The 11,318-nt window shown below is 43.2% G+C and overlaps 1 pseudogene; it reads right to left on the reverse strand.

Annotated features, from left to right (window-relative positions):
• Positions 1–2,944: 2,944 nt before the first annotated feature.
• Positions 2,945–10,132, reverse strand: LOC116660894 (annotated as a pseudogene).
• Positions 10,133–11,318: the final 1,186 nt, after the last annotated feature.

Raw genomic sequence — 11,318 nt, forward strand, 5'->3', positions numbered from 1 at the left:
CGCTCTCACTGCTCCCGGATGACGACGACCCCCTAACTAGCCCGCCTCTCCCCTCCCGGCACCTGCGGTCTGTCCTCCACACAGGAAGAGGTGAATTGTTTTGAAGAGTCCATTAATATCACTCCTTCATCTGAAACTCTCTGGTGGCTCCCCTCTCTCTTAGGGTAAATCTGAAGTCCTTATTACCATGACCTTCAGTGTCGCACAACCCAGTGTTGCCCACTCCTCTGACGCACCATCTTCCCCCTCCTGCTCCACTCCGGCTGCAGAGACCTCCTGGCTGTCCTGGGAACACACCCAGCACACTCCTACCCCAGGGTGCTGGCACTGTTTCCCTTGCCTGCAGCTCTGCCCCCCTGGAGCCGGGTGTCTCGCTCCCGCACTGGCTCAGGACTTTGCTCAGATGCGGCCCCAGGAAGGCCTTCCTCAATCCCTCTTTCTAAAATGGCAACCAGGTGTGCTGCTTTATTTTCTTCCCTAAACACTCATCGGCACCTGACAAAGTATATATTTACTAGAAAGCAGAACTTGATTTTGCTCACCCTTGTGTGAAAAATGCAGGAAAAAAAAATGCTTGGCCCAACATTCCACACAACTCTCAATACTCTCATTCCTCCGCTTCACAGTCACACTTATCCTTCAAGACTGAGTTCAAGTGCGGCTCTTTCTGATAACCCCTCCCCCCCCCACTAACCTTCCATGTCCCTTCAGCACAGCGCTCAGGGCTTTGTTTCCCATGACCCTGACCTCTGTGCAGGTCTTTTCTATTTAACAAGCTGCAAGCTCTCTGGGGACCGACACTGATGTCACCACCTGGTTACCTGATGGCACTAAGCAGAGGGCAGGTGCTCAGTAAATGAACATGGGACTCAACTCAGAACTGCTGAAGGAATTCTTGGATTCATGGAAGGACACTTGGTACAGTTCAGTTTCAAAATAAAAACTGTCAGAAGTTTTGTATCACACTACCTTAAAACCCAGCCTTACCAAGAAAATAAATCCATCCATAAAGCCCTGTATTATCATGGGTTTTGGCTTCATCATTTCATTGTTGTATCTTCTGTGTGACCTTCTGTGGATGTCATTTCAGGAGAGTTACTGAGGTTCTTCAAGATTTTACTGTGAGACACACTCAGGGGCCTCTGGCTGCCTCTCTGACCTTATCTTCCACCACTCTGGTCCTTACTCCTTTCAATACAAAATATTCAGTTCTTAAAATTAAAAACTAATGCACAGTGGAACTCTGTGTCACTGAAATAAAAAGTTTATTTTCTCTAAAGAGCAAAACACTAAGTGAGGAGTACACTCTAAGGGAAACGCTGATGTGGGATCTAAAAGAATGCAAACCCTCAGAGTGTTGGCTTATTAGGAATATAAAAATACTTCCTGCCAATTCTCAGAGAAAAAACAAATCAATGTCCCACAAAGATTTGCTGCATTTTCCTGTGGGGTCTGTGCCCCCTGTCATGTCATTCTAGACTCCCTTCTGAGAAGCACACATTGCCAGTCAGACACATGGAAACTAACCAACCAAATACAGTCCACTACCTGAACCTTAGAATCAATTTTTCTGTTTTTCCAGAGACATTATAAAAGGACGTTAGGACTCCATATATGATCATCTAACCACAATGTACTAAAGAAATCATTTATTTCATTGTGAAAATTATTTAGAGCTCCAGTTTTGGAACCTGGAATAGATCTTCTCTTCTTGGCCTGGGGAAAGGAGTTTTTTTCCCCCCTAATTTATGCAAAAGTGCCCTCACTTGCCAACCTGTGTACTTTCTAGCTCTGTCTGTACAATGTGTGTCTTTTTCTATTTTGCTTGAAAGATCAGTGTGAGCTACCAGCAGCCCTGCCTCAATGCCCTAAGTTATGTTACAGAAAAATGGAAGAAATATGTGAATGTGTGTAACATACATGACATTCACAGCCAAAGAAGTTTCTTCTGACAGCAGTCCTATTTGAACGTTTAGGGGAAATGATTAGTCACTTCTTAAAAGAAGACAGGACCTAGCTTGCCCATGGTTGTCAGTTCAGCTCCTTCACTTAACATGTTAAAGGAGAGTGTAGTAACATCCAGAGCCCTTACAGTGGGGAGCATGATTCCTATGTAGGTTCTGGTGCTCCACCAGCCCGCCATGGTGAGTGCTGGTTCTCACCACTCAGGCTCCCCTCCTCTGGAGAAACATCCTCACCAAATGGCAGCCCCTGCCCCCCGGCCTAGAGATACCCCCACCCACTTCCTAGAGCACACTTCAGCCAGGGACTGACTGGCTGGGGGGCACAAATGGCTTTCCCCCACTTGCCTCATTTGGGGACCAACTCTGGGGTGCAGTCTGCTCTCCTGAGCTTCCTGGTGAGGGAAGAATGACGCCAGCCTCTGGCTGAGACCACGGTCTCACTTGCCCTCCCTCCCCCTGCCCACCCCCACCTTGCATCTCTCGCTCCCCTTCTCCTGAGAGTTATCCTGCAGGAAATCACCTCCACAAGGACCCCCAGCTCAGGCTGTACTTGTTCAGAACCTGACCTAAGACAATAAATGATACTGTATATTTAGTTTACTATTATTACTAAAAGCATCATTACTAAGATGCATTACATAAGTGTCCCAGGCTTAATGAAGGATCAAGAGGGCTGTTCAATTTCCTAAAACTGATGTCAAATTCAAATATGAATATGCTGAAAATACTGAAGTATGTATTAGTTGTCTAATGCCAAAAGAAAATCCACTGAAAACTAAAAACATGAAAGTTACAAAACTGAAAATCAATGTAAAATTTTTAAAATTTCCAAGTATAACTAAATGTATTGTTAATATAACAATAAAATGCTTAGAAAGAATCGATTTGATTTTAAGAATTTAAAAAGGACTTACTTTCAGGATGCTAATTTGCTGAATAAGCTCTGGTTTTCCTTGAACATTCACTCCTCATTTTTCTTGTTCATGGAGATCTTTCACTTGATTATACAATTTTTCATTTTCCTTTTTATAAATAGAAAGTTACATTGTAGTTGTCAGCAGGACCTATATAACATTAGCATATGTGCTCATGAAAGATACATCCTTTAAATATTTTTAGTCTTTAAATTTCTTCAGTTTTTGAGTAAGCTTTAAAATTTTTTTCAAACTTTCAATTTTCTCAAAAGACAATTTGTTAGCTGAAAACAATTGTTTCCAAAATGCTCCAAATGCTTAGTAAACAAAAAAGTTGCAGAACTTCCCAAAGCCAACGAGCCTGGCAGTATAATGTACTGCATTTCACAGGGGTAAGTGGGCGAGTGACTGCAGGAAAAACCACGTCCTGATTTTGCACACCAGGGATGGAAAGGCTGGGGGGGGCTGTTTGTGTGATAGAAAAGAACAAACCCAACTCCATATTAGATCTGTTCCTTTGACTTTAACCCTGTGCTCTCTTTTCTAGGCTCAGACTTGTTAGCTCTGCACCTTTTGTGAAACAGTGTTGCCAATAGCCTGAAATACACAGGAGAGCCTATTCTCAAGGCTCTGACCTTTAAGGACATTAACACATTTCCATTCACATAAAGATAACAAGTTGCAGAATACAAAATAACATTTCTTTTGTTGGAGGTTTACAGGGGCACCATGATCTGACCTACGTGGACAGCTGCAAGAACACAGGATTCCAAGAACAAAGAATTCCTATGCCAAGAAGTTTGCAACAGCCAAGCAAGTAGGAAAGGAGCCTGAATTCTGACTTGGGGGAGGTGGTTCTCCAGGACTTTAGTCGGCCATCTTCTTGGTCTGCCGGCTTTCTGAATGGCTTTCTAAATAAAGTAACTGTTCATTGCCCCAAGACCCTGTCTCCTAATTTACTGGCTTTTGTGCAGTGAGCAGAATGAGTTTGGACTTGGTGACATTTGTACCTTCTTTTTTTCTGTTTTTTGCCCAACTTTCTGTGGTGAGGTAACTGGATGGAGCCACAGTGGGTAGCCAGGCTTCTTTCTGGAGCTCTCTGTAAGCAAGGAGGTAGAGACTCGGTGTTTCTGGAAGATCAGGACAAGGCAGAATAAAGCCTAGACCCAGCTCAGCACCTGGCTTGAGCTAAAGAGGGGCTCAGACAGTGAGATCAGTGGCAATCTATGCTTAGATGCCCTGGCTTATTAACCTCTTTAAGATTAAGAATCTGATGAAAACCAAGGACCTTTGGAAATCTAATTAAACTCTGAACTGTCTCACCATTCCTGGCCTAATGCCTGGCAGATAGTCTGTGCTTAATTCTGCAGAATTCTTGAAACCCAGAAAAATATGTACATATGTTGCCATACAAGTCTTGTGTTCTGTGTGTGTGTGAGGGGTGGCTGGCATACTCACAGGTCTGTTCCTTAAAGGGCATGCTCCACGCAGCAAGCACAGAACAGCAGGCAAAGGGTCTGGACGGCTCTCACTAACTCTAGGGCCGTGTGTCCTGCAAAATCAGTGCTATCCAATTTGCAGTAAATGCTGTCATCTCTGATGCGGTTAACACATTCTCTGGGCATCCCTGGAGTGAAAATGCTTCTTACTGGCAGGCTCTAGGCTTAGGCTACTACTGTCAAAGGAGAAAAAGATAATGAGATAGAAAGGGGAGGGAATTAATAAAAACGGGGAGTGGTGGGGAGGAAATGAAGGTAAAGTTCATGCTGGATATCACTAAACCTGTCCTGCCTGCCTGTCAGGTCAGTGTCACCAAGATGCATCACACAGAAAAAATGTCTGACTTCTACAGGACACGTACATTTTCTCCCAATTTTAAGTCAAATTTTTTTCAATCTCAGGGCATTGGCAATTAATGTCCGATTCATATTTCTGAATATAATATCAAAACTAGCCAATATTATCTACTGAAAAACATTACAGAAAATGAAAGAAAAATGGGACAGTTTCTAAGGAAACATGGCTATAACATTAGTCATAGGCAACACGCATTAACTGGTTACTGTGTGGAGGGCACTCAGGTTGGCCTGCACTGTCTTTTTTATGATTTAAATATATATATTTCCTAATGTGGCTTTAATTTCACACAAGTGGCTTTTAAGTGTAAAGCAAGAGAAAACAGGTAGCCAAAAAAAGCCCACCTGGGCCTCTGTTCTCTGAGCCCATGGAAGACCCCGCCGGCCCAGCCGAGCCCTGACCAGCAGGTGACAAAGGCCCCATGACCCTCAGGGAGAGCCAGGGTGTAGTCCCCACACCCTCAGAAGCCTGGTTCCCCATGCGGGGCGTGGGCCTCTCTGGGCCCCTGGCTCACTACACCAGTGAAAACCCCCTTAACCCACATTCTTTTAACTCCAACTAGGGAAGGGGGGCTCCCCCCAGCAGGCAGGCAGGGGGCAGAATCAGCCTGCATTTGCTGCAGGGCTCCGGGAGAAGAGGCGCTGTCTTATCTTAATTTCACAACCACTCTTATGAGACAGGTACTGTCAGTCTCATTCCCATTTCACAGATGGGAAAACTGGCTCAGAGGGGGGATGTGACTTGCCTAAGGCTGCACAGCAGGTAGTGAAGCCAAGCCTAAAACCAGACTCTGAATCCAGAACCTATGCTCTTAACCATTTTAATTCTGCCCATGACAAATGTGCAGACCAGTCAAATGATTACTTCCTCATATTGCCAGAATTCCCATTACCTATTAAATGCACACAAATATTTTTAAATGCCTTATTTTCAAAACCAAAAGATCTCATAGCAAACCCATTATGTGCTGAAGAACCATGCCTGTTGACATCCCTGAAGAAGTGTCTCTTGTTCCTATTTCTTTTTGGATTTGCTTTGCTTTTTCTTCAGTGACAGGATCCGATGTTTCCTCAAAATGCAACCACCTTTGATTTTTGTTTGATTCTTCAAAGCTACTTCATTGAGAAAATGCAGAAATTGTTTTATTTGGAAAATGAAGTGATGAAGTGAGGAAGAATAAAAGAAAACACAAGGTGCACAGACCTAGAATTGTCTTACAACCACACTGGAATTAGCTTAACACCAGTGATGGTTAATTCGTTACAGGATGTTTTGTGCTGATGGTTCTGATGGTGGCATTAACTCAGAAATGCTACACAGTGTCATTCTCTGAACTTAGCCCTTCTACAGCAATCTTTCTGAAACTCTTTCTTCCTTGAAGGTCACCGTGAACTAAGGGATTTATTTTCAAAAAGGACTGCTAACAAGAGAATGATCAAAATGAGCCAATTTAAATTCTGATTTTCCCCCAGGGGTTCGATTTAGGCTCTTCTGTTGGGAGGCACTCTCGGGAACCAAGTCACTGACAGCAAATGCATCAAGTCAAACAGCCACAGGGACAGAGGGTGACAGTGCATTTAGCGGAGAGTAGTAGTTCTTTTTCCATAAATAAAAGGAAAAGTAGGACAATGTGTCTAGTCCTTTGGCTCGAAGAATATAATTGTCTTGACTCAGTTGGAAAAGTTCCTTCTCCTGCTGTCTCTGTAGTTCCTCCATCTTATCTTCCAAAGCTCTCAATCTTTTTTCTGAGAATGTGACTGTAATCCTCTCCCCGAGGGCCTGTGCCCCCAGCTCCACTTTCCCTCTGCTTCCTGAGCTCTTTCAAACATAGTCAGTTCTGCTTCCTTGTTCCCACCACCGTATCCTGAAGAACCCTTTTAAGGAAAAGCATTACTTCAGTATGTAGAGTTGTATATTAGATTTGAACACAGTGGGTTAGGGAAAAAAACCACAAAGAATGAAAATGACACGGTTAACAAAGTTCTACTACACAAGAAAAACCAATAAATGTTCATTAAGAGTGAGTGAGTGCAGTATCACCCAGTGCAGAAGAAATTTCATATATTTCATTATTATTTAATTTCTACATATACTTATAGACCGTACAGCCATTGTGAATATTACTGTGAAATCCAACACCTACATTCAGGAAACTGAACACAGGCATCAGTTTCTGAGGGGCCCTCAGACTTCTTGGGTAGGCACGCAGCTTTCCCTGTGGGAAGCCAGAGCTGCGGCTTGGTGAGTCCTGCTCCAGATATTCCTAAATGTTATAAACAATGGTTAAAAGCACCACAAATACAAACTACGCTGAATGTGCATTCGGCAATTATGTAACAAGAAGCACTAATACAACGGGAGCGCTAAGACAAGTGAGGATCTCACAACAGGCTGGTGCATAACAAGCGCCCTCACACAGCTGTCCCCCTGCACACAGGGCCCTGCCCACGGGACCCCTTCCCGGAACCGGCCTCTACTCCATCTGACACGGAGGCCAACTGACCCAAGGCTCATGTCCAATGACACATGGAGCTAAATACATGAGGAGAATGTGGATCTGGATAATTTCAGGTTTCATCACTTTAAATAAATTACTCTTTTAAATGTTCACAGCAATAACAAAGTATCTAAAAGAGGAATCAAAGAGCAGCTGATAGCTTTATGAAGCATTCTAGTTCAGATTAAGTGGGCTTTAAAGCACATTTTTCTATATAAAGTATATCAAGGTATAGTATCACTGGAATAATATAAATTGCATGGAAAATATAACAACTAGATTTAAGTTTGATTTAAAAATGATAATCCTGCTCTAATACTGTGATATCATACATTACTTTAGAAAAAAATGTTATTCATGTATATTTTGGTCAAAGTTTTGTCTTTTAAGTTACCTCATAAATCCCCAAACAGCAGAAATAGTTCTAAGGCCAATAAATTATTCAGTTAATAAGACTAAAAGAAAGATTAAGGGAAATCCTTAGAAGAGATCCGGAGGCCCGTATTCAAACCCTGCAGGTCCTGAACTGACCCCCAGTGAACGTTTCCCTGACTGCCTTTAAGGTAAGTGAAGAATTAAAATTTTACATTTTTAATATAATTTCTTCAGGATGTTAACTTTTTTTTTCAAAGTTGGAGTATTTATTAGAATTTTTAAATAAAGGGAACTACAATTTTAATTGCACATCTTGGCTATGCTTTGACAAACGAGATGCCAGTAGGAGTATAGCAACAAACTCCTGTCCCAAGCCAGGGACTGATCAGTGCTGCCCCCCTCCCCACCCTCCCCCTCCTGTCTCAAGACCCTTTTCTGCTTACTTCCCAACTAAACTACACAACTGGCAAATGAAGCCAGCGTCAAATCTGTATCAAAAACCAACAAGACAGTTTGCAGTGGGCCAATGCATTACGTAGCTGTTCTAGTAAATGATTAAGCATTCTTCCATACCACTTCTCAGTGGAAGATGGACCTTCCACATCCCAGTGGGAGACAAATTTAGTATTTCTGAGAATGCTTCATGGTGCAATTACAAATACTGTACCATCACAAAGACAAGCAAATACCTGGATTTTCCTCCTGTGTACTTTTCAGGAACTTAACATGGTTACCCAGAGAGAGGAAAGGACTGTACAGGTGCACTTGGCAAGTACAGCTGGATGCTTCCGAGTACAATAACAATATCCAGTTCAGCACGGTGTAAGGCATGTATGCACAAAGAGGCCGCTGTCAGCGGTAAGTAGCATTATGGAAAAAATTCCAAACCAGCAGGACAGAAACAGAGCTCGATGCTCCAGTCTTTTAGATAATAATCCCAAGAATCCAGTTCAAATCCCTATTGTCAACACGTAGGGAGGCATTCCATTTCTATCACTGTTTCTCCAGATCTGAGCTGAGGCCATTTGCTCCTGGCTTGGTAATAAAAAAGAAAATATGTTTCTTCCTGTTTCTTTCTTGGCATGGAAACACAGCTTCGAGAAGAGAAGGCCATGAGTCCTGGGAGCACGATGAAGGTTGCTAATAAGCTCTTCCCATACCCTACATAACTAGAGTCAATGGCTGGAGAAAAGAGAGAGGACAGGGAAACTTACCTAGCCACTAGCATCAAAAACAAAAAAGTAAATTGTGAGGCTCTCCACTTGAGAAACACTCCAAATTTAAACAACAACAACAACAAAAAAAAAACCCTTGAAAAATTAAGCAGGTAAATTCCTCTTCTAAAAGTCATTTATTTACATATTATATACCCAGTATATAATGTGTAGATAAATGTGTCCTGCAGTAAAAGTGACCAACCTACTGGACTTAACACACATTATAGGACAAGTTCTTGAAAGATTTCATCTCATATTGGTATCTTTTAATAAAAACAATTAAAAATCAAAGAAAAATATCTGGCCAGGACTGGGATGAGACAAACAGGAACACTTCAGAATCCAAGGCAGAGGAAAGGCTGTTTGCCTCTTCAGAGTCTTGTAGGGGTGTGGAAAGGGAGAGACAGATGATGCACAAACGTACTTACAAATTACATACCCAAGCCCCGCCTGCTCAATCAAAAAAGAAAAAGAAAAAGAAAAAAAAAAAGCCCCATCACGTAACACCAAACAGCAGCATTATCAATGAGCCCTTTCTCTGCTGCCCACCTTGCCTTATTTGAAAGAGGAGGCCTGTGAGGGGAAGTGAAAAGAGCAAGGCTGAGAGGGAAGCCCTGCGCTTCAGTCTAGTTTCCAATTTACGTTCCTCTTACAGGAAGTCTTCCGTCATCTGATGCCTGGCATTGAGCTCTGAGCAGAAACTGAGTATGTGGTGGCCGCAACCGGGGTGCCACTGTTGGCTGAGCAGCCTTGCCTCAACGTTTCAAGATACGACGCCGGCACGGGTCTGTGACACTGCAGCACTCTGACGGCAGCCTCTGTTTTAAACCACTCCCTCTTGCTTCCAGCGCTGAGTCTTCCCAGTCTTCCAGCACTTCCGTGACAGCGAGCACACAGACGTGCGTTCTATGCTTTCTCTCCTCATTCTCAGAACTTCCAACTAATCCTCCCAATGTCCCTTTTACTGCAGCCTCCTCACAGACTTCACGACTGCTGCCACCCTCGGCTCCTGCTCCGGCTCCGTTCCTCCTCCAGGGACAATCCATTGGTCTGGATGGCGACTACTGCTCACGAGTAGCACACCCTCCTCGCTGTCGCTGGAAGCACAGGCACGCGGCCCGCTTCTTGTAGCCGGCGCCGTCACCGGTGCGGGTCTGTTCGACTTGAGCTTCATCATCCTTCAGGCCCCGTTGGGGGTGCGGTGCGGGTGGCGGGAGTCGAAGGTGGGGAGCCCGCTCCGGACAGCCTCGCGCACGCCCCCGGCTCGACCAAGGGAAGCAGCGAGGGGGAGCCGCTTCTCCGCTGCTCGGCTCAGCCGCGGCCCGCAGCCGCCGCCTCATTCCACTCCCCCCACGCTCAGGCCCCCCCCCCCCGCCGCTGCCAGGGCCGCCACCTCCCGACTAGGATGTTAACTTCTTAAATGCAAAGTTTGCTTTTTTCATTAAAAGTGATATAAATGGTTCTTAAAAATTTGGAAACTACAGAAAAGTCAAAAGAAGAACCAAGTCCCCAAAAGTACTTCACCCCAAGATTTCCTTCAAATCTTTTCCAGGTTTTCCTTATAGAGTAGTAATCACATTTAATTGGATAGTTTGATGTAGAAGATTTTCTGTAGAAACCTCTTAAAGCACTCATAAAGTATCTGTTTGAGTCATTGTAAAATCAGGCCATTAATCCCTCCAAGTCACTGGAGGCCCATTAACGTGGCCAGTGACGGGGTCAGGACCTGCCAGCACTGTGATTCTCCCAGGACTCGGCGGCCAGGAGTGTGGCAGGCGGTTCTTGCTCCAGCTGCAGTCAGCCAGTGCTTTCACACCACAATTCTCCCTTCCTGAGTTCTTCATTTTGACCTAAGTTGTTATTTCCAGTAATAGTACATGGACAGTATCTTTTCCTTTTATACAGGAAAGAAAAGTTGCTTAGATATAAAATTCAAACATGAAAACACTGCAGAACTTGAGACTTCTGAGCCCTTCTTAAAAAAAAATGACTTCAAAAAATTCAGTCAAATTATAAGGCAATCAAAATAATTCCAGAATGGAGGAACAATGGCTAATGGACTGGTGAAAAGCATTCTGGCTCTGTAATAACCAGAACCAAGATCCACTTTCAAATGCTTAAGGGAATTATAGCTGCTGGAGAGAATATAATAAATATATTGATTATAAATAATACAATCATATGTAAGTATATATAATATGATATGACATATATAGTATATAAAGTAAGGTTATAAATAACATACTTATTAAAAATAAAACCAACAAAAATGGGTAGGAGTCATGCAAGTAGGGGATGTAAGAGTTTCACTACATATTTAATAGAAGGGAAAATTGATCATGTATAAAACTGGAAAAAAGAGTTAAAAATAACAATAAGGTTTTGGCAGCCTTTCAGGGGTTTTCATAATCTATGTTCTTGAAGGGACCTTTTGGGATGTGACATTTCTCAGGATGAAGTTTCTTTTTCTTCTTACAGATTTAAGTAAAATGAA

The sequence above is a fragment of the Camelus ferus genome, chromosome 32 (assembly GCF_009834535.1).
Source record: "Camelus ferus isolate YT-003-E chromosome 32, BCGSAC_Cfer_1.0, whole genome shotgun sequence".
Taxonomy (NCBI): Eukaryota; Metazoa; Chordata; class Mammalia; order Artiodactyla; family Camelidae; genus Camelus; species Camelus ferus.